The 27,364-nt window shown below is 34.7% G+C and overlaps 1 protein-coding gene and 1 non-coding gene across 7 annotated transcripts in view; both read left to right on the top strand.

Moving 5' to 3' along the window:
- Pcdh9 (protocadherin 9) overlaps nt 1-27,364 on the top strand; it is an 879,135-nt gene that overhangs the window by 740,526 nt on the left and 111,245 nt on the right. The gene's annotated exons all lie outside the window — the stretch shown is intronic.
- Nucleotides 14,120-14,279, top strand: Gm23509. Its single transcript, XR_003951274.1, has one exon. It is a non-coding gene; the product is annotated as a U1 spliceosomal RNA (small nuclear RNA).

Raw genomic sequence — 27,364 nt, 5'->3', positions numbered from 1 at the left:
TTTTTTTTTTTTTTGCTTGACCCACTAGAGCTGTAGCCAGTAGTGTGCAGCAACAAAAACCAATCTGAACCTCATGCTCTGACAAACCTAAGATATGCAATGAGATACAATCATGAATGTGGGTATTAAAACGTGCATAATTTATAAATACTTCAGACTGATCCTCATAAACCAATGGTAGACACAATACTACCAACTCTAAGATTTTAGATTTAAATAAGGTCTGTAAATAAAGTTAACAAGGATATGAATTGTGAGGCACCATTTATTAAATGTTCTGGAGTATACCAAACAGTAAGGATAATCTTATTTACTCACTCCTATATTTACTTATATTTAATGAAAACACGTTTTATTTATATACATATGCTTGTTAAAATTATTACTATGTTTAATCAAATTAACACTTCTGTCATATTGTACATGTTTTTGTTTGCTGGTTGGTAGAGTTCAGATTTTTGAGATAGACTCACACTATATAGCTTTTCCTGGTCTGGAACTCATTTTGTAGAACAGGCTGGCCTCAAAATTATAGAACTCCACCTGTCTCTATATCTTAAGTGAGTGCTGGAATTAAAGGCATAGCCCACAACCTGCAGACAATTTTTGTTTATTTACTTGTGTTCTTTATGTGGTAAGATTACTCAAAATTTTACCATCTTGGTCAATTTGTAGTGATTAAAAGCATATTATTAAGTATTGATGTTGCTATATTGTGCTTCACAAGTTACATCTTACTGTATAACATGTCAACTGCAAGGGGTTTGTTTATTTTTTACATATGGATCTCAGTTTGTCAAAGTGCATGTTGACATTATAAGAGCTGTACTTGCTTTCTCTTCTTGTTTTCAACAACTTGAAGCTGTGAGCTATCCATACCTCTGACACCTGCTTCCCAGATTGCATCTTTAGCAAAGAAACATAAATTGAGGAGTACAGTTGATCTCGTTCTCCTTTCTTCAGGTTCTCCTTTGAACACTTCACCTCCACTGATACAACCAATTGTACTTCAAAAACATTTCAACAACGTTGCAACAGCATTGAGCTTAGACAGTGTTTTCATTTTACTAATCTGTATACAATATAATAGGACAGTGAATATTGTTTAATTTACATTGCGTACTCATCATAAGTGACTTAGGACTGATCTAAAGTATATAGAAAGATAGTCATGAGTAATAGGCAAAAAACAATATCATTTTATATAAATCACCAGAGCACTGTGGATTTGTGAATACAAATTAGCTATAGAAAAATTACCTTGAAATCAATGGACAGTTGGGACAACATTTACAGAATTATTATGGACTAGAAAGAAACCAGTAAGACAGTTTAATGGAGTTGTTGAGTAAAGCATGTTTTGTGATGGACCTGGAGAGGTGGCTAAGTGGTTGAGTTGATACTGCTGCTCTTGCAGGTGACATGAGTTCGTTTTCCAGAGCCCTCTAACAGCATAGAACAACCTCCTTTTCCTCTAGCTCCATGGGACTCAGTGCCTCCTCTGGCCTGTGTAGGCACTCTACTCCAGTGCACAAACCCAGACTCATGCATACCTGCAAGCATACACACACACACACACACACACACACACTTACAAATTTAAAAGGTGAAATAAAAAATCCATGAGAGTTTATCACTAATATCTCAAGTATTATTTAATTTGAGATATTAGTATAATATATATGCATATATACACATATATGTATATATGTATATGTATATGTATATGTATATGTATATGTATATGTATATGTATATGTATATGTATATGTATATGTATATGTATATGTATATGTATATGTATATGTATATGTATATGTATATGTATATGTATATGTATATGTATATGTATATGTATATGTATATGTATATGTATATGTATATGTATATGTATATGTATATGTATATGTATATGTATATGTATATGTATATGTATATGTATATGTATATGTATATGTATATGTATATGTATATGTATATGTATATGTATATGTATATGTATATGTATATGTATATGTATATGTATATGTATATGTATATGTATATGTATATGTATATGTATATGTATATGTATATATGTATATGTATATGATGTGTATATATATGCATGTGGTTCTCATCCTTCCTAATATGGCAACCCTTTACTACAGTTCTTCATGTTGTTGTGAGCCTAACCATAAAAATATTTTATTACAGTTTCATAACTGTAATTTGACTACTCTTATGAACCCCAATTTAGATATCTGATATCTAGTATAGTCTATGGTTACCTCTATGAAAGGGCTGTTGTATCCCCCAAAGGAGTTATAACCTATAGTCAGACAACCACGACTCTAAGCTTAAATAGGTAAGTTTTATTTCTCTACTATTTGTATGACAATAACTGTGACAACTTACTTGAAATTAACAAATTCTAGGTTCCCCAAGACAACTCAATATAAAACAGAATCAAGAGTTGAGGGTGATCTTCTTAAATGCATTCAGTAATAGAATTGATGATATTGAATAATCCATAAACAAAGATGGGAAAGCAGAACCATTTCATATCTAAAAATGAGAATCTCTAGAGCTACAAAAATGAAGATGAGTCATATCAATCTGAGCTATTGTGGCAAAATGATTTTTATTAAGAAACATATTGTTTAGAAATATATTTTCTCCCAGTTTTGGAAATTAGCAAGCTAGGTTCAAGGCATTGTTTCATGACTGGAATCTTCCTTTAATGCTTTTCTATGGCTAAAATTAGAAGGTCGCTGAGATAAAAGAGGTTCACCCTTTTCCACAGTTTCAGCTTTACTCTAAAAGTTAGCACTCCTATGTCCCCAGCACATTCGAAGAGTCTGGGGTCGGATGTGGCCATAGGAAGATCATGAGCTTTTCTCCTGCGATACATATTCATACCATGTTAGTGTATTTCCCATATTTACTGTAAACTTAAATCATTAGGATGAAAAAACACAATAAATATTCTTTTAGGATAACTAGCTAACATTCTTTTTGAAAAACATTACCTTGGTTCTTACCTGAAATTTCATGAGACCTCCAAACACTGGGTGAGAGGGAATCGCTGACATCCAGAAGTCTATCAGGGCATTGAAGAAAACCACTTCCTCCCCAAGGCTCTGCTTTCCGTTTCAGTCCTCCAGCATCAATGCATCTTTGATTCTGGGATTCTCAAGGGGATTTCTTTTGTTATTTGTGAATATCTGTGGATAATTTAAGCAGAACCCTTTTGTAGCTAGCTCAGCATTGACTCCTACATTTTAAATATTATCAGCAGTATGTAATATCTCTTATTTCTTCTTGCCTTAATGAATTTTAATGAATATGATTTGAAAGTTGCTTTGCTATATATGTTATTAAAACGGGCCTGTGAGTGAAAAGGAGATGAATTCATCTTTCTTGAGTTACTAAGACTTTGTAAAGCATATCATTGCTTTAACATATTGGTGACTTTCATATACCAAGTTGTTTCGTGTGATAAGGCAATTAGCTTGCCACCAATGAAAATATTACGATAAGGCTTTAATACCAAATCACAATCTTTTATATAACTCTGGTAGTTTCCAATTTAATAACCAATTTATATGCTACAGATAAAGGACTAATACTCACAATGGACATGGCATTAAAGAATTGTACATCCGATTTTACTTAAAAAAAAAAAACGGATTTCAACTTTAAAGAAACTAGATATAAGCACAGTTGGTTGTCAGAATTTTCTAACATTTAGTCCAGCTCTATTCTTCAGTTTCATATAGTGGTATAATCTCTGCAGCTTCCCTTTCAGAGTTGCTGTCATCCCCCTACCACCACTTTATACTGCATTGTGCTGAGCTATTGTGCTCTCCCGTGGAAGGGTTTTCTTGATTGTAATTTCCAGGCACTGACTTAACCTTGAGTCAAACATCACCTCCACTGTGATCTTCCTGATTTCTAAGCCATTAGATATTTTCTTAAGTCTTGTATGTATTTTTTTTTCATTTTCAATGGTGGCACTTCTCCAATATTATTTAATTAATCTATGCATCATTCTCCATCTAGTAGCATCAGAATATGATTTACAGACTCTTAGCTAGAATATCAGAGTAAATCATATATTTTATGTGAATAAATGAATTTGTTATCTCTAGTGCAGTAATAGAACACCACAAAGTTAAAAGTGATTAAAATGATTGTTATTATATTGGCATATCATTTAATAATCTATACATATTATTAGTTTATGAGATAAAAAGTTATTCGAGGTAATTTGGAGATATTGCAGTGTGTAAAAGCATTTGCTGTACAAATTTGGAAACTTAGGTTCAAACAAACCAGAATTCACGTTAAGTGAGTTTCTGTAAATCTTAGCACTCTGACAGATGAAAAATAGAGACAAGAGATTCTGAAAATCAGAGAATCCAGAATGGCTTTCATGTGCAGTCAAAAAAGTCAGAAGTATTGTTTTAAGAGGACTGACAGCCACAATAATTTTCTGATCACCGTATATACACATGTACCAGCATTCATATAATGAATGGCTATATCCATGTTTGTCTCTCTGTCTCTCTTTATCATTCACACACACACACACACACACACACACACGCACACGAACATGCACACGCACACGCACACGCACACGCACACACACAGAGATAGAGAAAAACGATAATCCTTTCTATTTTTTAATTCCTTGGACTATTTTCTTTGCAATTTTCTCAAAACCTATCATCAGCCATTATAAAGTCAACATTGCATTCTTAAAGAGAAATATTTATGAAAACGAGGAGGTTCTTCACATAACTGTATCTCATCTTGGAGGCAAACCATAAACATTTAAATATTTCAACCATAAAAAAAATCACTTTCTCTTTTAATCAAGTCTAAAGAACACAATTCATTTAACTATACTCCCTAAAGATTGAAATGTAACTAGAGATAAGAATCAAAAGCATTAAAGGGATAAAAAAAGATAAAAATATAATCTTAGGAGATATTTCATTTCCATTTTTCTAAATAAACTTTATAATAAATGCCACAACTAAATAAAAATATTACACACATTTTCTATTTAAGTCCAGATGGCTATGGCTATTGAAATGCCTCAGAGGGTTAGTAAAGGATTTAGAAAAATTCAGTGAATATAATGACTAATTGTGTGCATGACCTATGATCATGTTGATTTCCTTAGAGAGTGTAATCCAACTTTTAATTCAAGTATTTTTATATAATCTCTTTATACATTCATATTACCTACCCATTACTCCCTTGTGTGATAAATGTGTATAACAGGCAGTGTAAATTAATGAAACATCTGATCAAACTCCATCATCATTCCTGCCTTTAACATGTAGTTTTTAAAAAGTAATTGCTGCCAATGAGTTATATGTGACAGCTTTACTAGTTTTATCTGAGATTATCCAAACAAAAGATACTTTAACAGTACTGAAATTAAAATCCAAATGTGAAAGTATATTCAGCACTTTTTATTAACTTTTTTATTAGTGAAATATTTATCTGATTAGCACTGGATTTAATATTAAATTTCTTGATTAGCAGTAAGCTTATTCTTAGAAAAGAGAATATATACAAACAACATATTATAGCCAAAATAACTTCAAGTTGGACAATCCTGTGTAGCATGGATTCTTAGTCTGAATTCTCCATACCTTGCTATTATAGTGCATATGTTAAGATAGCTCATGTCAGTTAATAAGAACATGATTATGGTAGGATTTAACAAAGCTTCTTACCTAAGGCAAACCTACTAAGGAACAGACCTTATTGTGAATGTTTGCTTGGATGTTTTAAAAGGGTCCATTTCACTAGCACATAACTTTGTTTAAGATGCATGAAGGCACTGTACTAAAATTTCTAGATAAATTTATAAAATATATAAGTAGCTTGAACAATAACAAACTTTCACTACTTGTGAATTAAATTTTAATTAAGATACTTTGTCCAGTACATACTTTTTGTATATTGAGGTTACTTGGATTATAAAAATGATGAAAGTATAGAAGAGATTAATTTGAAATCATAAACATAAAACTTAAAAAACAGCAAAGGCACAAAATTAAACCAATCATTAACATTTATTCTTTTAATTAACATTTGGCAACCTTCTATTACAAGTTAGTCCGACATAATTTAGCTGATGAAAGTTCTAATTGACATTTAACAATTATGCTGATTAAAATATATGTTGTTTTCTCTACCATTTCAAGACAATTACCTGCTTAAACATCCCTTTTATTTCACAGATTAATAACAAAATGGTATTTAAACATTCTTCTGGCCCCCAGATTGTCATTTATATTTTTTTGCACTACATAAGATTTAGAAATTTTGAATGTATCTCCTTGCAGTAAACTTATCCCCTTCTCGGGGGCATTGAACCATGGTTTTCTGGTGTGCCAATCTCAGACCCCAAGGTAATTACATCATACTTGGAGCCATGGCACCTCCTACAGAAGAGAGAAGTGCCATTTAGAAGTTAATCACTTAGTTTAAATTATATTCACCATTTCTTACTCTCTCTAAACATTTTTGTTGTGGTAGTTTGTGTTTTGTTTTGTTTTTAAATTTTCTGACCACCCTCATAATCCACCTTCTGGCTTTCCCCCCTTCTCCATGCCTATGTTCCTGAGGGATGAATTCTGACAGCAAAATAATTCTGAGATAAGGAAGGAAATAGTCTGAGGATTTCTGTATTATTTTAAAAACTCTAACTACTCAGTGATTCCTTTATCTAAATGGTCTTTTTCCTTTCTTCTTGAGTTTTGAAAGACTGATTGGAAATTTTAGGCTTCTTCTCACTGTCTTTAATAATTCCTATAAAATCTGATTTTTTTTACTACATACGATGCATATAATATTCTACAAATTATCAGGTTCTGTTTATTTATTAGTGCTATCTCAATTTTAAGAAGTGAAATCTTGACACAGAAACAGATTAAATAAATGTATCAAAATGCAAAAACGCCAAGGTAATTTAATGACACTGTGACAATGATTAAAATAATAGAGTTGTAGCCATATGTATCGTAGAGTAGGGTGAGAGGCATTATTTGAAAGCATCACATTATACTTGCGACCTCCAGCCTCACAGATGATGTCCCTGAATCCTCGAGCTGGCTTTCTGCAACTGGACTTGAAGTTGAACTTTAAGTTGTCAGGGGCACTGAGAACTTTTGGGGTCCAGGAAAACTGCATAATCCAGGAAATCCAAAGGTTCTGTATAGCTAGGCTTCATTCAAATGGGCATTTTTGATAATTACTATTACGTAATTTAATATTATCTTAGAACAAATAACCCAAAATACATGTTTTCATAAACCCTCTTGTGGGCTAATGTAAAGGGAATGCTGAGTAGAAGACAAATTCATGGAAGAAAAAAAATCACAAAAGCCACAAACAATAAAGACTCATATCATTTAAACCATCTTCCTAGAAACTAGAAACTATTCATAAATTCTAGGTTGACTGTAATTATCCCTGAATAGTAATCCAAACCATGTTAGAAGTTTGATTCTGAACGGTATAGACTGTTTATTCTATTTGTCTCCTTCTAGTTGTCTATGAAGATATGTCAGCAGCAATGATAAAATAGAAACCCCGGGAAACCCGCGTCATTAAAACATAATCATCCATGTTACTGCAAAGCTTTGTGTTTAAATCCTCTTCCCATTTTGCCAATCATTTTGTAGTAATCATTAAATGTGACTGCGGGTGTCCTGGTTTTACAATCTAAAGCTTTGGAAAATATGCCTTTAGATCTATTTTGATTTTGATAAAGATTGTCTTTCAGTAGATATATTGTTAAACAAGTGGGCATTCGTCATATGCAATAAGCAGTACAAAACTGCTATTTGCATCTAAAAATGTAGCAACAGCCCTGAATTAAGTTACTAAACTATACCTCCGTGGCTTTACAGTGTTGTGTAGACAGATTAGCATAAATTTCAATTTTGAGTAACCAATGGAGCACAATGCCAAAAAAGCTTTAGTCTAAACTCTTTCACTAGGTGGTTTTGCATTTTGGTACATCTGTTGAATCTGTCTTTGTGTCAGAATTCTATTGCTTAAAATTGAGATATTAATACTTATTTCATGGCATTGGTGTGTCAATTAAAGAAGAGACTATAGAGAAAGCATAGTTTAATTATTTCTCACAATGATAAAGATCTAAAATCATTGTCATTTTCAAATAATGAATTAAGCTAATACTCAAATGATACTTTGAATGGAATGCATGATAGAATTTTATAAGGTATTGCACACAGTGAACTGCCATGCAGTCAAAATTCACTGAAGCCTTCAAATATGACTGTCATCAAATTTCTTGAGATCAGGACATTTCAAAATGTATACAGAGCTCAGCTTAACTAAAAAAGACCGGAGGGCCATGAAATATTAGGTAGAGAGAATGAGTACAAATGATGTAATAATAATACTCATATGTTTAATTATTAGAAACCAGAGGGAACCATAACTTTTTAAACATTTTTGACAGGTGTCCATATGATACCTCATCACTAAACTGTAATTGGACACCTTTATTTATAAACGTATTATTGAGGAAAATCACGTCCTTCTGACTTGAAAATTTACAGTTCCCGTATTCCTCTGAGTGTGGAAGAAGATCTTTTCTATCCTTCTGGCTTCAGGTTCTCAGTTGCTGCTGGTGTGATTCAGTCTGCATTGCCGGAAAGCTCTGTGCATGGCAGATGATGGTGTGTGTATGCCTCCTTTCAATTCAACTCCTTTTGCAACCTCCGGAGGTTCTGCTATATGTTAATGATAAAAATGAATGCAAAGGTTGTTGTGGCTTCCCTGATGGTCTGAGCGCTGTCAGCAGAGCAGTATCCCTCATTGCTAACAACTGGCACACACTCAGTACATATTTACTGAATGCAAAACAAGCCATTAAACAAACAAACAAACAAAAAGGTATGAATATGCTAGGATATTGCTTCTCTGAAAGGATTAAGAAATGCTTTAAAAATTCATTCCCCATAATCCCTCACACACTACACACAGCCAACATTTGCAGCTGTGAGAAAAATGGATGAGCTATTTCCTTCATTTTTTTGTCTACACCCAGCTTAGTTTATGACTACTCCTCCCCAACCTTACATGTATGAAGCAGTGATGATCAACAAAAAGATACTAGCAGTTTGGGTGGGGCAGAGAGAGGAAGGAGTTGGAGGGAGGGTCAGTGGGAAAAGTTAAGGGAAGAAAGCCAGGGGAAAATAGTGATGGAATTCATTTTAATTAATTGAAGATAAAACCCACAAGGAAAAACTTTGTGTAAAATAATATGTGAAATGATGAGTATGTGTGTGACTGTCAATCTATCCACAGGAAGACACCGAGTGTTTAAGACAGACTTACTGCCTGCAAACTTAACTAGCCCAAATAACTTTAGGTTACCTCAAAATGCTGAATGAATGATGCACACAATTCACGGGCATTTTCATTTTTCTTAACGGGCTCTGCAGAGCTAGGGATGGCCTAGTTCCTTCTATACCAAAGCCACCTACTTTAAAAATTGTACTTGACCATAAAAGCTTGTGCTACTGATTCAAACTCGTTGACCTCACTATCAAGACCTTTTTAAAATAACCAGTCTTTTTTATTTCCTCTTTCTTTAGCTTACAGGCCATTGCTCTGTGTCCTTTCTTATGACATTATGAATGATGTCCTTCCCTTAATCTCAGGGTTACCTTGAAGATATTTATAGACCTGGCTCTGATCCCTCTATGGGACCTCATCAGTGTAGACTTTTCAAATTCAGCTTTTTATATTTTCACGCTTCGTTTTCTAACATTTATTTTGGAAAAAAAAAGTTAGCATCCCAAAAACAATGACCTTGTGTGCATATTTTTTTAACCCTGTGGGTGAAAAATAAATTAAAATCAAATTACACGAAAAGGGGAAATGGCTTTGCTGTTTAAAATGCTTCCACATGCAAGCATGAGGATTTGAGTTCGAAGAACAATACCTACATAAAATGTGGGCACGGTGCCACACTGACATTACAGTTAGAGGCAGAGCAACTGGTCTGTTGGCCAGTCATTCTGGCAAAAGCAGCGAGCTCCAGGTTCACAAAAGGACACTGTCTAAAAAAGTAAATTATTAAGGAAGCTGACCAACACTCATATGCACACACAGAAGAAAGTCCACTCACATAAAAAGGAAATGACAGATAAAAGGGATATTGTAGAGGTTTTAAATATTTGCCTGGTTATCATTTGCCCAGTTTGGCTTTCTACTACTTTCATCACTGCTGCTTGGAGTGGAACGTTACTGATTTGTTTTGCCTGTGCATTCTTCTGTGCACAAATTTATTAATGTCACTAGCTTCCTTAAGCTTTCCATTATTTTTGCTTAAGATTTTTAAACCATTTTTATGAGTACGAGTATTTGCCTGAATGCATGCGTGTGCACTACTTGCATACCTGATGCCTGCAGAGGTCAGAAGAGTGCATCAGCTTCCGAGGAATAAGAAGTGCAGAGAAGAGCCGGGCATGGTGACGCACGCCTTTAATCCCAGCACTCAGGAGGCAGAGGCAGGCCTGAGTTCTACAAAGTGAGCTCCAGGACAGCCAGGGCTATACAGAGAAGCACTGTCTTGGAAAAAAAAAAAAAAAAGAAGAAGAAGAAGAAGAAGTGCAGAAAGTAGTGAGCCACTACACCTGGGAACCAACGCTGAGTCTTGAAGAGCAATGAGTGTGTTTAACTATTAAGCTGTCCCTGCAGCCGAATGCTTCTCATATTTAAGGTGCTGTTTACCTATAGTAAAAAAGAGTCTTGGACTGACAGTCCAGTCATTGTCAGCATAGTCATTTTTATTTCATGAAAGAACTGCTTCTGCCAAGTGCAAACAGGAACTGATATTCTCTTGTTTCAGATATTCTCTTTTGCTAGAACCGTTAAAAATAATGTTCTTGTTAAAATGAAACAAATATTTTTCTTTTGCATCTCTGAAACTTATGCTTTTAAAGTAAGATACGATGTGTACCATGAACATGTGACCATTAATCCATTAAATGCTTAGTCCTTTGGTTATTAACAGGCTTTATTTTTTATTCATAGTAAATGAAAGGTTTTTGTTCATTAATTTCAATTTATTCATATACACTACAATATCAGTCCCTCCATCTCACAGCTCCTCCTGCAATTACCATCTGAGAAGGAGGAGCCCAGCCCTCTGTGTATCACACACACACACACACACACACACACACACACACACACACACACACACACGCACACCATATCAAGTCACTGAGGACTACACCTGTCCTCTCTCACTGAAGCCAGACAGACAAGGGAGCCCAGTTAGTGGAATGGGATCCACAGACTGGCAACAGATTCAGGGACATCTGCTGTTCCATTTCTTAGGGGACACACATGAAGATCAGACTGCATATCTGCTACATATGTGCAGGGACCCTAGATCCAGACCAAGCTTGCTCCTTGGTTAGAGGCTCAGTCTCTGGGAGCCACCAGGTTAGCTGCCTCTGTTGGTCTTCCTGCGGAGTTCTTACCCACTTGGGTCCTTTAATCCTTCCCACAACTCTTCCAGAAGATTCCTGAGCTCCATCTAATGTTCGGTTTTGAGTCTCTTCATGTTTCCATAGGCTTCTAGGTGGTGTTCTCATAAGACAGTGGTATTAAGCTCATATCTGTAAGCATAACATACCATTAATAATGTCAGGATTGGGTTTTGCCCATAAGATGGGTTTCCATTTGGATTAGTCATTCATTGGTCATCTCTGTCTCTGCTCCATCTTTATCCCTGCACATCTTGTAGGAAGAACACATTTTTGATTCCAAGATTTTATGCGTGGGTTGCTGTCATTATAACTACTCTGGGAGTCCTGCCTGGCTAACTTTTTGTTTGTTTGTTTGTTTGTTTGTTTTGTTTTTTTCGAGACAGGATTTCTCTGTCTAGCCCTGGCTGTCCTGGAACTCACATTGTAGACCAGGCTGACCTCGAACTCAGAAATCTGCCTGCCTCTGCCTCCCGAGTGCTTGGATTAAAGGCGTGCGCCACCACGCCCAGCTTCTGGCTAACTTTTTAAATGTCCCACTATCTCAGTTTTAAAAGATTAAGAAGTATTTTTATGTTTGATCTGAATTCATGCTACACTCTTTCATTTCAATGATTGATAAATTTAAGAGTGGGATTAATGAAAAATAAGTAAGACTTACTGTTATGATCCAAACTCATTTGCCCTAGACAGTTTCCCTATTCAGTCGACATTCAAGTAGTTCATTAATATATATATATATGTATACATATACATATAATATACATATACATATAATATACATATACATATAATATACATATACATATACATACACATACACATACACATACACATATACTTCATACATACCTGTAGAAATACATTAATACATATGTGTGTAGCACTATATATATATATATATGTATATATATATGTATATATATATTTAAACATATGCATATACATATACATGCATGGTTTTCAATCATAGAAGTGGGATATTGAAGACTATGTTGTTTTTTACTGCCTTGCAGATGAGGTAACTTTCATCGACTGGTAGAATTGCATCTCATTACATTTAAGATTAATAGCTGTCCATAAAATGATGGCACACCTAGAATGGCTGTTGTGAGAAAGTTGAAAATGCTGTTATGAATTGAGAAACATATCATATTACATCATGACTATGTACTATTGCACATTTTACACTATCCTTCAGCACCGCAGGGTTATTAGCCAAGGTGATTATACAGGATTAAACAATCTTTTTATCAGGATGTGCAGAGGCACGTGTTGATTATACTTTTATTAATATTTTCAACAATGTCTTTATTTGAGACATTTGAGAAATTTTCATAAGAGTTTTGTATTTATTCAATGAATCACACTTTTCATATCTCTTATATTAGGTTTATAGTGCTAAATTAAGAGTTTAGAAATCAGCTTTATGATTTAATGCAGATAATTGTATACAAACTTTGCTTTAAACATTTTCTAAACAGTTTTCCAAAGACTATTACTCACAGCATCATATAAGTTTCTTTAAAAAATGTATTGCCAAAAATAAAAGAAAGCTAATTATGAATACTTTAGTTTACAAAATTTTAAAATAATTTTCATTACCTCAAAAATTATCATTTAAATCTGGCATATATTATAAACTGAGCATTTTAACATAGTTTTGTATTTTCCATTTTTATCAGTATGAACCACTCAGAAATTTTACATAGGGTAAGGCCTATGTAACTAAGATGTGTTTGACGCCATGTTCTGTGGAAACATCATCAGAATAATTTTATTACCATTTATTATTTAATATCACATGAAAAATTAAAAGTAGGTTAACGTAATAAAAAGGAAAGGAATCATAAAACTCTTTTTCTCTATAAAAATCTGTTAATGAGAATGGAAGTCATGTGAGTCTGACAGCTGCAGAGGTTTTATTTCTGGGTCCAGGCTTGCCATCTAAAGCTATGACCAGCAAACTTTCTGATGTGGAATTAAAGCATATGTCTATGTGAACTAGTGAGCTGTCAGTTCCCTGCAACGAGATTGAATTAAACAAATACAGAGGGGATAAATGCAAGTAATAAAATGAAATGGAGAAATACATCATTTCAACAGGACAAGCAAATAGAGATATTTCTGCTAGTTATGTCATGAATATGTAGTTGAGACATCTTGTAGGTAATGGAGAATCCCATAATTAGCATTTAAGTATGTAATCAAAAGTGTTTATCAGCTATATTAAGCAGTTATTTCCCATCGGTTCATGACTTAAATTATTATAACCAAACCACTTTAATTTATGTAGTTTTGAAATTGCCATCTTGAAGGATTTTCAGTGCATTTTTAGTGTTTTATTTGTATAGAAAACATTTTGGTAATTTCTAAAGACAAGTGTTAAAGTTTCTTATATTAACGGTATAGCTGAGAGTAATTCCTTGTTTGTTTTTCTTGTGTCATTATGCAATGAAATTATAGCACATAGTATTTCTTGCTATTTCATCCAGAAAGATCAGACTGTGTCACAGATCTGTGTAACTATGATGAAATGCTCTACTAGCAGGTTGTGTCTAAGAATTATTTTGATACCTAATGGCAGGGCAGACACTATGATTAAAAGTTGGTTTTTTTCCAGCGCAGTGGATATCCATTGCCCTCCAGATGTGATGACTCTGTAATTTTCCAAAATGTGGGAAAATGACAGCATAAATTGTGGTAGGGGGAGACTGTGATCACATTCTCCCCTAAGAAATGAAGGGGAAAATAGACTTACTTTAGATGGATAATTGTACATTGTATTATATTGATTGTTGTAGTTAGAGTTACTATTACTGTGGTAAAACACCATGACAACAAAACAAACTTGGGTAGGAAATCGTTTGTTTGGCTCATATTTACATATTATCATCAATCACTGAAGTGATGTCCTTAGGACAGAAACACAAAAAGGGCAGGAACCTGGAGGCAGGAGCTGATGTATAAGCCATGAAGAGATGCTACTAACTTGCTTTTCTATCATGGCTCTACCTGCTTTCTTATAGAACCCAGAACTATCAGCCTAGGATAGCAACACCCACAATAGGCTTGGCTCTTTCCCATCAATTACTATTTAAGAAAACACTCTCTCATCTGAATATTATAAAAGCATTTTTTTTCAACTGTGGTACCATCTTTTTAGAGGGCTGTAGCTTGTGTCAAGATAACACAAAAATAGCCAGGATACTGATGATTCATGGAAATAGTACCTTGCTTCTTTACATATGGTAAACTTCGATGAATATGAAAAATCCACAAACTAATTACCATAAATTTGATCTTCATAATATACCAGGTCATCTGAATTTTCTAAATTATATAAAGTAGATATTTTGAGTTTCCAGTTAAGTTTAGATAACAGTATTTACTTTCCTTTAGTTTCTCTGAATGATATTTATTACCTATATGAATTTCTAACATTCCTAACATAAATGTCCCTTTTAAAAATAATATGAAAGAAAATTATGCTTAACAAAGGTTCAACATAGGTGTGCTTTACAAACATATAATATAGTTTCTATTTTCTTTCATATAAAGGAGTAGTTATGACTTAGGGGGAAAGTTCTCTCGCTTGTTTTTATCCCCTTTCCTTAGTCCTGATTATCTGGTTTTTGAACTATATGCTTTTAGTTTCTCATTTATAAGATCAGCTCAATAGAAAGGAAGAGTAATAGTACTACTAATTACACACTGGATAGAATAAACCATTTTTGGAACGATCTGATTACTCTCTCCTATGACTACAAATTAGAAAACTCTTTTCATTTTCTTTTTTAGTTTTCAGCATTCTAACAATTTCTTCAATCATGTCATATCATATAGCTATATCAGAAATATAGCTACAATTTATTATTTTACAATATTATATAATATACATCTATATTTGTATCTGTATCTATCTATCTATCTATCTATCTATCTATCTATCTATCTATCTATCTATCTATCTATCTATCTATCTATCTATCTATACAACTATAGTTACATATCATACAATATCCCAACTATCTTGGTAGTATAGGTATGTGTTTTCATTCTTTGCTCTTTACATGGTCTGATATTGACTAGAATTTTTAGTAAGCTCCATCAGGACTCACCTGTTTGTCTTTAATAGCTACCTCATGCACCAAACTTATTTAGGCCAAGTTTTATTGCTTAATTTGTTTGGTTTTGCTGACAAACCCTCCACAGGAATCAATCCTCATTGAATTTATTATCAAAACAAGTTGTCCTAAGGAAAATGATTTCATATAAAGTCCAGTTCTTCAAATGTTTGAGCTGTGTCATGTAGACAACATTGGGCACGGAACACCTCCCGGAAGTCTTTGGGCACTAATTTTTATATTTGTGTAAGTCTATACCCTATGGATCTGAGGCTTTCTGGTTTCTAATGGGCATTCAGCACCCAGCTAATGGGGCATGTGATATACATTCTATGATCATTAAGGGCTGAACGTTTCACAATCTAGTTGACTCTTCTGTTCATAAAGTGTGCTTTATACTTTTGGAACACTACAAGATTGGGGGAGGATAAAGAAAACACCTAGCTGTAGCCTTTATGACATTGACTGTAAGAACATGGTCAAAATAATGATGTACAGAGAACAGTGCCTTGGAGAACTGTGATAGAGGCTTCAGGGAAAAAGGCATTTTACCTTAGGTGCATTTTTTGATCCCTGGGTAACAAAAAAATGTACCTAAGGTAAAAGGCCTTTTACCTTGTTCTTGGACCTTCTGTGCCTTCTGTGGCAAACATTTATATTCAATTTATAAGATGTATTTATTCTTTTTGGATGTTAGAACATTGCCATAAAACCAAATCCAGTGAAAAGATACACAGAGTTCTGTTCTTAGTGTGCCCTGGATCTACCTTGCTTTCATAGATTTCCAAATATAATAGACAGTACATACCAGGAAACTGTGTTTCAATTGCTCAGTCCTGAGAAATTCTGAGAAAGGGCTGGTCTATTAACATTTAGGGTATGCTCACTGATGTTAGTTTACATTTTTTTCTGATCATGTCTTACTGAACTCAAGCAACCTTCCTTTGATCATTGCTTTCTTTATTTCATCCGTGTATAAGCGTACACTGAAACTTTAATAAAATTGTCTATAGCATTAGACTGTAATCTTCCCCACACTTTGAGATCTTTAAATCCCAGACCTAGCCAATAAATATGCATAAGTTGAGGAGAGTGTGGTTTTTATTTGTTTTGTTTTCTTTTAGCTTCCTTATTTTCATTTTAAAAACAAATATCGTAACTCCTACAGTGACCATGATCACGCCCCCCCCCCCCCCAATTTAGAAGGATAGATATAAGAGTCTCATCCAGTTGAAAAGTGAAAATAAAAACTTTGTCCTTTGGCTATGTTTTGGGTGTAAGCTTCCTTTACTTAATCTATGGAAAGCTGATTCATACAGGCAACTAGCTGGAGGAAATCAATCAATGTAAGCTATGTGTCTGATACTTCATTAAACTTCATTAACTTTAAAAAGTGATGGAAATAAAAAGTCGTCTATGGTAAAAGTTACCAAAGCCCATAGTCTCTATCTGCTCTGTCTTTCTGAAGGCTCTTTATTCAGAAAAAAGATTGAGGTTTCTTAAAATGAAAATGGAATTTAAACCAATTACATAGTAGACTAGTAAGCTTGATTGTGTCTACCAGCAAATACAATAAAATGGGAAAACGTAATTCAACTCTGTTTTTTTAAATCTTCATTAAATGTATGTAAACTCATTGATGTGAGCCAAAATCCACTGTTTAGTTTGTTTTGTTTTGACTGCTCTTGTGATGAATATGTTACTTTTGTTAGGAGATGAGTCTGCATATGATGCTTTTTAGAAAGAGTTGCAAGGTACATCAATAAAGATTATGTGTATCTATTCATTACCCTTAAATAGAAGTACTCATTTCTTAAGATACTGCCTACCTACATTTTTCACAGATTACATAAAGGCATCCCTGTGCTTCTCATTGCAAGTAGAGATTTATGTTGTATTCAGAGTCATTCTGAATGACTACATTGAAATTTTCTCCATTACCTACACTAGGAAATTGGATGAATCAGAAAAATCTGAGTTTCAAATGACATTTATCTTCTTGGCTTATCATTGTTGTTGTTGTTTTAATCAAACTGTATAGAATTATTCAATTTTAACAATACCCAGCATGAATATGAACACAGTACAATTGGAAGCAAGGAGTTTTTCATCAGCCAAGAATACTTTCATTTAGTTCAAGGTGAGTTTTTATATAGATATTCACTCATGTAGAAACTCAATGTCAAGGAAGGTGTCTAAGCAGCTTATCTGATGTTTATGTTCTTGCTATACTTTTTGCATGGCAGGCTTAGATATTTACAAAGAACACAACTTACTCATTAGGAAAAGATTTGCTCTCTCTTGTACTTGTTTTGGGTTCGTTGAACATTGAGTGGAATCCCTTCTTATTGTAACTACCATCTTCCTTATATCATCAGCACCACAAATAACAACAACAAATTGTTATCTCCCTTTCCTGTTCAGAATCATACAGCAAAGGTCTGCCATTTGTTCTATGTTCTAACATGTAATTCATATCTTTGTGGTACAAATCTACTACAGAGGTTTATCTCTGTATCTACACCACTCAGGATGTTATGTCCAAATTTGTATCCTAACAGTTTCTCAGGGTTTTTCCTTTGGCTCTTATATCAGAACAAAATCATCTCAGTGGTCACTGACTACAGAAAATAAAAGGCAAACTGGCAACCTGTTTGTGGGAAATGACATGTCAAACGTGACTCAGACAGTTCTGCTATTGGGCATCCTCAGTGCCTATGCTAACATTCTATGTTGTTTTGATAGCTCTCTGATTCACAGCTCTGTGTGTGTAATTTGACAAACTACTACAGAATCAGATATATGGGCTTAAAGTTTTTTTTTAATTACATTATCCCCTATGGCAATGGTCATTGTCCTTTTAGACATTTAAATAACACATATTTAAAGAATTGGAAGAAGTGGGAAACTCTTGAGATACTAGATGCAACATGAAGTAGAAATTATAAGAATGGAAACCGTTTATTTTGTTTGTTTTGTTTTTTAAAGATATACATTATGTATATATATATTTTTTTTTCAAAGTACTCTTCCCTGAGCAGTGGGATCACTGACTGCCTAAATCCAGGAACTGTTAATAGAACTCATATATTGACTCTTTTACATTTTCTTTCCTAGCAATAAAGAATAGGGTGTTTTCAACGTACAAGAGTCATTATTATTCCCAAATTCAGACAAGGTAAATAAATAATCCCCCCCAACACACACACACACACACACACACACACACACACACACACACACACACACACACACACACACATGAGCACATGCACACATGCATAGCAGTCCCTTTTCCAGTATCTGAAAAGACCCCAAACCTGTATGTAGCACATAGCTTTCAAGTAGTTCTTTTCTCTGGAGTCATGTCTGCTACTGCTACTGTGGTAATGTCCTGCAGGAAGCCCATGATAACTCCTGATAGCTATCATGAAATACTCTGACAATTTAGCATATTAGGCTTCTATTCTATAAAGTTAATATTCATAAACGACAATGAGTGTTTTATGATTTAAAAGGGATCAACTCATCTCTCTGCTTACAAAGGCAACAATATATATTTTTTTAAATTTTCTTCTTTTTTGACTTTAAAAATCTAATTAGAGATTTAGGTCAGGCATGGTGGCTCCACCAGAGGTTCTTTTATCCTTGAGAAGAGTTTTTGCTATCCTAGGGTTTTTGTTATTTCAGATGAATTTGCAGATTGCCCTTTCTAATTTGTTGAAGTATTGAGTTGCAATTTTGATGGGGATTGCATTGAATCTGTAGATTGCTTTCGGCAGGATAGCCATTTTTACTATATTGATCCTGCCAATTCATGAGCATTAGAGATCTTTCCATCTTCTGAGATCTTCTTTAATTTCTTTCTTCAGAGACTTGAAGTTCTTATCATACAGATCTTTCACTTCCTTAGTTAGAGTCACGCCAAGGTATTTTATATTATTTGTGACTATTGAGAAGGGTGTTGTTTCCCTAATTTCTTTCTCACCCTGTTTATCCTTTGTGTAGAGAAAGGCCATTGACTTGTTTGAGTTAATTTTGTATCCAGCTACTTCACTGAAGCTGTTTATCAGGCTTAGGAGTTCTCTGGTGGAATTTTTAGGGTCAGTTATATATACTATCTTATCATCTGCAAAAAGTGATATTTTGACTTCTTCCTTTCCAATTTGTATCCCCTTGATCTCCTTTTGTTGTCGAATTGCTCTGGCTAGGACTTCAAGTACAATGTTGAATAGGTAAGGAGAAAAACTAGCCTTGTCTAGTCCCTGATTTTAGTGGGATTGCTTCCAGCTTTTCACCATTTAATTTGATGTTGGCTACTGATTTGCTGTAGATTGCTTTTATCATGTTTAAATATGGGCCTTGAATTCCTGATCTTTCCAAGACTTTTATCATGAATGGGTGTTGGATTTTGTCAAATGCTTTCTCCGCAACTAATGAGATGACCATGTGGTTTTTGTCTTTGAGTTTGTTTATATACTGGATTATGTTGATGGATTTCCATATATTGAAACACCCCTGCATCCCTGGGATGAAATGGATGGACCTGGAGGGCATCATCCTGAGTGAGGTAACCCAATCACAAAAGAACTCACAAAATATGTACTCAATGATAAGTGGATATTAGCCCAGAAACTTAGAATACCCAAGACATAAGATACAATTTGCTAAACGCATGAAACTCAAGAAGAACAAAGACCAAAGTGTGGACACTTTGCCTCTTCTTAGAATTGGGAATAAAACACCCATGGAAGGAATTACAGAGACTAAGTTTAGAGCTGAGATGAAAGGATGGACCATCTACAGACTGCCATATCTGAGGATCTATCCGATAATCAGCTTCCAAACGCTGATACCATTGCATACACTGGCAAGATTTTGAAAGGACCCAGATATGGCTGTCTCTTGTGAGACTATGCCGGGGCCTGGCAAGCACAGAAGTGGATGCTCACAGTCAACTATTGGATAGATCGCAGGGCCCCCAATGGAGGAGCTAGAAAAAGTACCCAAGGAGCTGAAGGGATCTGCAATCCTATAGGTGGAACAACAATATGAACTAACCAAAACACCCCCAGAGCTCATGTCTCTAGCTGCATATGAATCAGAAGATGGTCTAGTAGGCCATCAGTGTAAAGAGAGGCCCATTGGTTGTGCAAACTTTATATGCCTCAGTACAGGGGAATGCCAGGGCTAAGAAATGTGAGTGGGTGGGTGGGGGAGTGGATGGGGGAGCATGTGGGGGACTTTTGGGATAGCATTGGAAATGTAAAAGAAATAAATACCCAATCAAAAAAATCTAATTAGAGGGTGGGGAGTGGTAATTGGTTCACTTTCATTTTTCAGAATACTTTATTTCTCTCTCTCTCTCTTTTTTTTTATGTCTCTGCTGACATATGACTTCCATTTAACTATCCTGAATAAGAATGAGAGAGTACAGGGATGTGGCTACCAACATAGGCAGAGGAGAGTGTCTGGAAATGGTCACAGCAACTCAGCAAAGAACAGGGCATCTTGTCTCAAACACTGCTACCTCACCAGTTGTAGTAGATATGTTTTGTAGATATTGGGAATTCTTGAGTGGTTAGGATTGCCCATGGAGGGATGCCATTCTTAAAAACATAGATGGATCGGGAGGCAGAGGCTGGAAGATTTCTGAGTTTGAGGTCAGCCTGGTCCACAGAGTGAGTTCCAGGACAGCCAGCTATATACAGAGAAACCCTGACTCGAAAACAAACAAAAAACAAAAAACAAACATAGATGGAATTGGATGTATGGCGATTTCAAGTAGTTGGTCAATGAATCTGCGATGTTTCCTTAACTGATGAATTTGGAGAAAACACATTGGCAGATATTGTTTCTGTTGCAATCACTCCCCTGAGCTTTTGGTGAATTGCCTTGCTATCTCCATTTGAATATGGAAATGCGTAGCAAAGGAATTAAAGAGGTGGGATAGAGAAGAAGAAATAAGTATTGCAAGGCCACTGAGTTAGGATTAATATTTGAACTCAGCCTTGTTTGGAATGCTAGTTGTTTCATCTAATTGATCACCTAAAAGTTACCCATTTACATTTTAAATACTCTATGATTTAATCCTAGGAATTATCATGGCCTCAAGACAATCCACTTCTTTCCCACAGACATGTTGGTAGATGACTCTCAGGAGTATTTCCCAACACTGTATCAAGGACTGGAAACCATTGGTATCTCTTTTTCTCCACAATGCTGGTTTGTGTAATGCATCATGATCTTCATGCTTTTAGATGTTTATTGCTTTTATCTTGCCCTTGTAAAGGAAAGCAGATTTCTGACTTTATTCATCTATGGATGACAGCTTTATTTTGATACCACTCAAACCTGTTTATTTGGGGAAGGGGTAAAATAAGCATATAGTAGTATATGGATAGAAATACTGTATTTATAAAGCTGGCAAGTTAGAGAAGAAGCATTTTAGTAGCAATTTGGTTCACAGGAACCTCTTCTCTAAGAAATTGCATATATTCTCTATTTAAAGCAGAGTTTATAATCACACTAGAAATCTCTTTAAGACTTTAAAGATGTTTAATTGTTGGACTTTAGGTATTTTAGGTATTTTTTTGTAGATCATACTCATATCAACTACACAAAACGAATATGTTTATGTGTCAGTCATAAGGTAAACTAAGCCCCTTGACATCCTTTCTCATAACAAACATGCTTTAAATGCAAAGGAATCAGTCTCATGGGGCTACTACTCAGGACATCTCAATGGGTGAGTTTGTGTGAGATCCTAAGAAATTGTGGAGACACATAGATCAAGAATCCCATGCAAGCTTTCAATTACCAGCCTCCTCCCTGAGCTTCTACAATGTGACATGTGCCATGGTAAATAACGTTTCTATTGAAGTCAATATCTCCACAGTTTTGCAGAAAACCAAGCCTGTGTGTTTATTTTCATTGCAGCTGAAAAACACTGACACATGAAAGCAAGTTGATCAAATCTGTTCCAAATTGCAGTGTGGAATTTAAACTGTTAGGGAAGATATGAACACAAAGTACTATGTAAAATACATAGCTAGGCTTGGATATTTTTCAGCGTTTTTGGGGGTATTTTTTTTAAGGTAGAACTTAAGATAGTGTCTTTAAGAGTTTTAAGATGATAATTTTTTCTATGAAATTTTATGTAATGAACAGTTTTGCCTATATGTCAATAAGACCTTTTTACTTGTCAAATTTGAGCATATAGATATATTAACATTAGTAAAATATGATTTATTGATAAGATTATTAATTTCATAGGTACATATACTAAATCCCAACTTGCATACAGATAAATACACTGCATCCTATGAATCATGTGTGTAGTGGGGTGATGATGAATTATAGAAAATACTTAATTAGAAAAACCTGCAATTTTCTTTTGTCAGATACTTGGTCTTATATCAGTTTCAGACAGATATGATATGTGGTGTTGAACATGCAAAGCAATGTTTTTCAATGAGAAACTGGTTTTTAGTAATAATAAGACTGTTAGTCTGAATCTTTACAGAACATTCCAAGAATATCTTTTTGCACATAGGTGCAACCAATTATTTATCAGTTTCTGTATGTTTAACTCAGGCATTGAATGACTTAAACTTTCCACTAAATTGTTTTAGATATCTAGGGCAACTTAACTATAGCCAGCCTCCAATCTACTGAAACCCATCCATATTATTTTTACTCTGTTAACAAAAGAATAAAAATTGGATAGGAGCCAGTGGAACTAACTAAAATATGAAGTATGAATTCATGCTTCTGGATACTATATTGGTATGGAACAATTTGATGTCCCTTCTATAATAGTCCTGAATTTTCAAATTTAATGTTTGCAGAGTTATAATTGTTAATGATTATCAATCTTACTTGAAAGCACTATATGTATATTCACAAATGAGATGATGCACAGAAAAGAATTATTTTATGTGTGTTGTTACATTCTCTATATTGTTACGGAATTAGATTGTAATACCCTTTCTTTGTGCACATTGGTGTGTGTGTGTGTGTGTGTTTGTGTGTGTGTGTGTGTGTGTGTGTGTGTGTGTGTGTGTGTGTGTGTGTGTGTGTGTGTGAAACCCTGTCTTGAACTCCCCCCCCAAAAAAAATGTGTGTATATATTCATGGTGGTTGTGCAAATGTTTGGATGTGCTTCTAAATGTGTGCCTAAGAATCCTTTCAGGAATCTTTCCCCTTTAAAGATAAGGTCTCTTGCTGACATGAAGCTTGCTGAGTAGAAAAGGCTGGAGGCCTTTGGAGTCTCAAAGATCCACTTGTATCTGCCTCCACAGCACTGGGCTTAGAAACACAAGCTTTTGCAATCAGCTTTCACTTGCATGTGAGAAAGGAAGCTCCTTTCACTTGAGTGACAAACATTTTACCAACCAAGCTATCCCTCAAAATCTGGTTTCTGGATTACCAAAGAAATAATCACTTAAAATAGTTCTTCAAGATGAATTGTCTGCTCTTGTTTCACCTTGAGGAACCCCTTAATCTTGCAAATAGAACTGTTGTTGCCACACTGATAAGTGACCACCTAGAACATTAGGAAACTAAAACCTAACAGTGGGGCTTAACCTTATATGGTAAATGTTGTAAACATTTCAAAAACTAGTCATAAGAATGCATTTCGTAGAAAGGACACTCTTCTGTCACTTTTCTCTCTCCTGTGACATATTGTCTGTCAGGATCAACTTAAATGGAGAACCCTTATTTCCACTCAGATACGAGGCAGAGAATCTGTGATGGCAGGTTTGGGTTGGATGCTCAGGATATAGGATCACTGCTTATCATATCAATAGCATGCAATCCAGATTGATCCATCTCTTTAGATCAAAAAGCAGAGAAAGCAGTGGCTTGAATCAGGCTTGATAACAAGACCCCCATGATCCATTTCCTCTTGTTCTCTTTCCTTCCCATGACACACATGTCTCTACCTAAGTCCCACCTCAAACAAGACACAACCTCTTGAAACTACTACAATACAAACAGGAGGTCACATGTTCAAGCAAATTTTTATAGTCCATTCTCTGGGACATTGAACATTACCTCAGCAATGCTTAGCATTGGTGTTAGGATTGCAAGTAACCATCCATATGTAGCATGTGTCCCCCATTACAAAGCATTACAGAATGTTAGAACATGTGCCAGTGTTGTTCTTACACATTTCATCGGCTCTCTGTAGCACTACGTGTCTGCCATGTTGAAGATAATGTTGAAAAATTCTTTAGCAAAGAAGCATGGTGACCAGAGAAGGCACATTTCTATTTTCACATTTGCATTACAACAATTACTTACAAAAATAAATTTGAAGCCATTTTTTTTCCTTCCTTGGCAGTCCCCGTGTATTAGTAGATAGCCAAGTTAAAAATCTAAAATTGATTTCCCGTGTGAAGTGAGTTTTAGCCAACCATCTGCTCAGGAGAGGAGAAAGGCAGACAAAGCTTATTCTTGCCTGCTGCCACTACTCACTGCTGTTAGGTGACTACTGGGAAACTTAAAATAGGATTGCCAGGTTTAACTTTTCAGAAAGTGGAATAGGCATATGTGTCTTTGAGGGACTTGGGGACTGTAGAGTTCTAGTGTGGCCAAAGGGAATCTTTACTTATCGGGTACTGACTTGCTGAGTGCTATAAATGGTCCTGATTCCTGTCTCAAATCCATTATTCATCAATAAAAAGGAGATATTTTTGAGCCTAGATATTACCCAGTAGTATGTGTCTTAGATTCAAGAATTATTGTGATAACTAGATTTCATAATCTGATGGATTTTAATTTTCAAGATAGATATATTTAAAATGCAATTTTGGAACTAGTTACAAATTAAAGAAACTTCTACCAAGAAAATGAGACAGTATTTTGCCAAAGAATATGTGAGGCTGTTCTTATATCAACAGCATTTGAAAGTTAGTGGTGTCTACATGAGAATAGCTAAAATAAACATAATTTCCAGACATGTACCATGTGACTACTTTACTGTTACAAATTTTCTGTAGTGAGAAAATATAAATCATCAATGAAGTATCAAAATATATAATCTGATAAACTTGTCTGAAATTCTGCTGAGTCTTAATTCAGGTCTTAAGTGGCCTTGTGATCCACAGAAAATTAATGTAAAGTTAAAGGTGTTTTCTGTGGAACAATATATATTTTATATGTAAAATACATATATTCTATATATAAAATACATTTTTTCGTGATTGAGAAAAAGAAAGATGCAATCACTTCTTTGAATATACAAGTCTTTGGGGGAGGGTTATATCCTTTTCTTTACTTATCAATATTGATGTTGTTTCCCAACAATAAATGTCTCTGATTCAACTCAATCCAATCACACACACACACACACACACACACACACACACACACACACACACACACACACACACACACACATTCTTTTTCCATTTACCCCCTCTTTCTCACCATGTCCTATCCCTTTCTGCCTTCTTCCAATCATATGGTCTAATCCCCACATGCAAAGCATTTCTTGAATTCCTGTTTCCCCTCACAGTCATTTATGGGTAATTCTATCAATTAAGAAGTATAATGAATGATCTCTATCTTTATATATCAGTACTGTTCTATTACATTTTTCTTTCTTGAAAATCCTAAACATTCAGATCTTGTCAACTGATCAAAAATATTGATACAAATGCTAGTAAATATATACTACGTAATGGCATTTAATGGAAATCTATTCAAGAATTTAGTGTGCATGATCTCCCAAAACTACTTTTTGAAACCAACTTTACAAGGATGAAGACAAACGGGGATGAAGTAATGAAACTGGGGGAGAGTGGGAAAAGTACATGCATTGTGTTTAAACACTTACAAGTTTCCAAAGATCCATCCAAATGTGTGTGTGTTTGGTTTCACTATTTAAAGTCCGCTAAACAGTTGAAACAAACTCCCAATTACATGTCATTTTGCTAGACTGTAGTACACTATAACCCAAGTCATTTCTTTGTGCCTTTCCTAATAGTCTCTCCTAACTTGCTTATCTCCCCGTTTGCTAGCATATATATCAAGCTAGAGCTCTTAGTTCTTCAGTGCCTGGCAAAAAGTCTTCAGTGTGATGGTTTCTGAACTCAGTTCACTGTAATCTAGAATTTATATCTTCTCTGACCTTCATAATGACTTTCTGCTAGTAATGGATCTGTTTAAAATTTGGATCAATGGCATTAGATCTTTGTTTAAACTTTGAATTCTTTGCCTATATCAGACCTAACTGTATATTTCTTAATAGCAATGGGAGTACTGAAACGTGATAGAGTACTTGACAGTATATAAAATATTAATACATCCCCCAAGGGAATCTGATTTTTGTTTCCAGGGCAATAAATAAATAAATAAATAAATAAATAAATAAATCAAACAAACGTACTGTTTATAAATGGCTGATATCTTTGTAATATCCAAAGATGAGGTACAGGACTGGTCTCAGTAAATGATGAGTATAATAAGTTTTAATGCTTAAAATGATTGGTAACTCTAAATTACATCCCTTATAGCTTGTAATTAGATGGATTAATAGCAGATCATCTTTCTTTGAAAGCTATAGGTACAATGACATTTGTTAGATGCCATGCATTCTCATGTTGCATACTGACTTTCATCTACACGGAAACCACAGCTACAACAACAATATTATGAACAAACGTGGCCCCCATGGACAAG

The sequence above is a fragment of the Mus musculus genome, chromosome 14 (genome assembly GCF_000001635.26).
Source record: "Mus musculus strain C57BL/6J chromosome 14, GRCm38.p6 C57BL/6J".
In the NCBI taxonomy this organism is placed as follows: domain Eukaryota; kingdom Metazoa; phylum Chordata; class Mammalia; order Rodentia; family Muridae; genus Mus; species Mus musculus.
The sequence above is the reverse complement of the archived record's forward strand: the minus strand, read 5'-3'. Positions and strand labels throughout refer to the sequence as shown.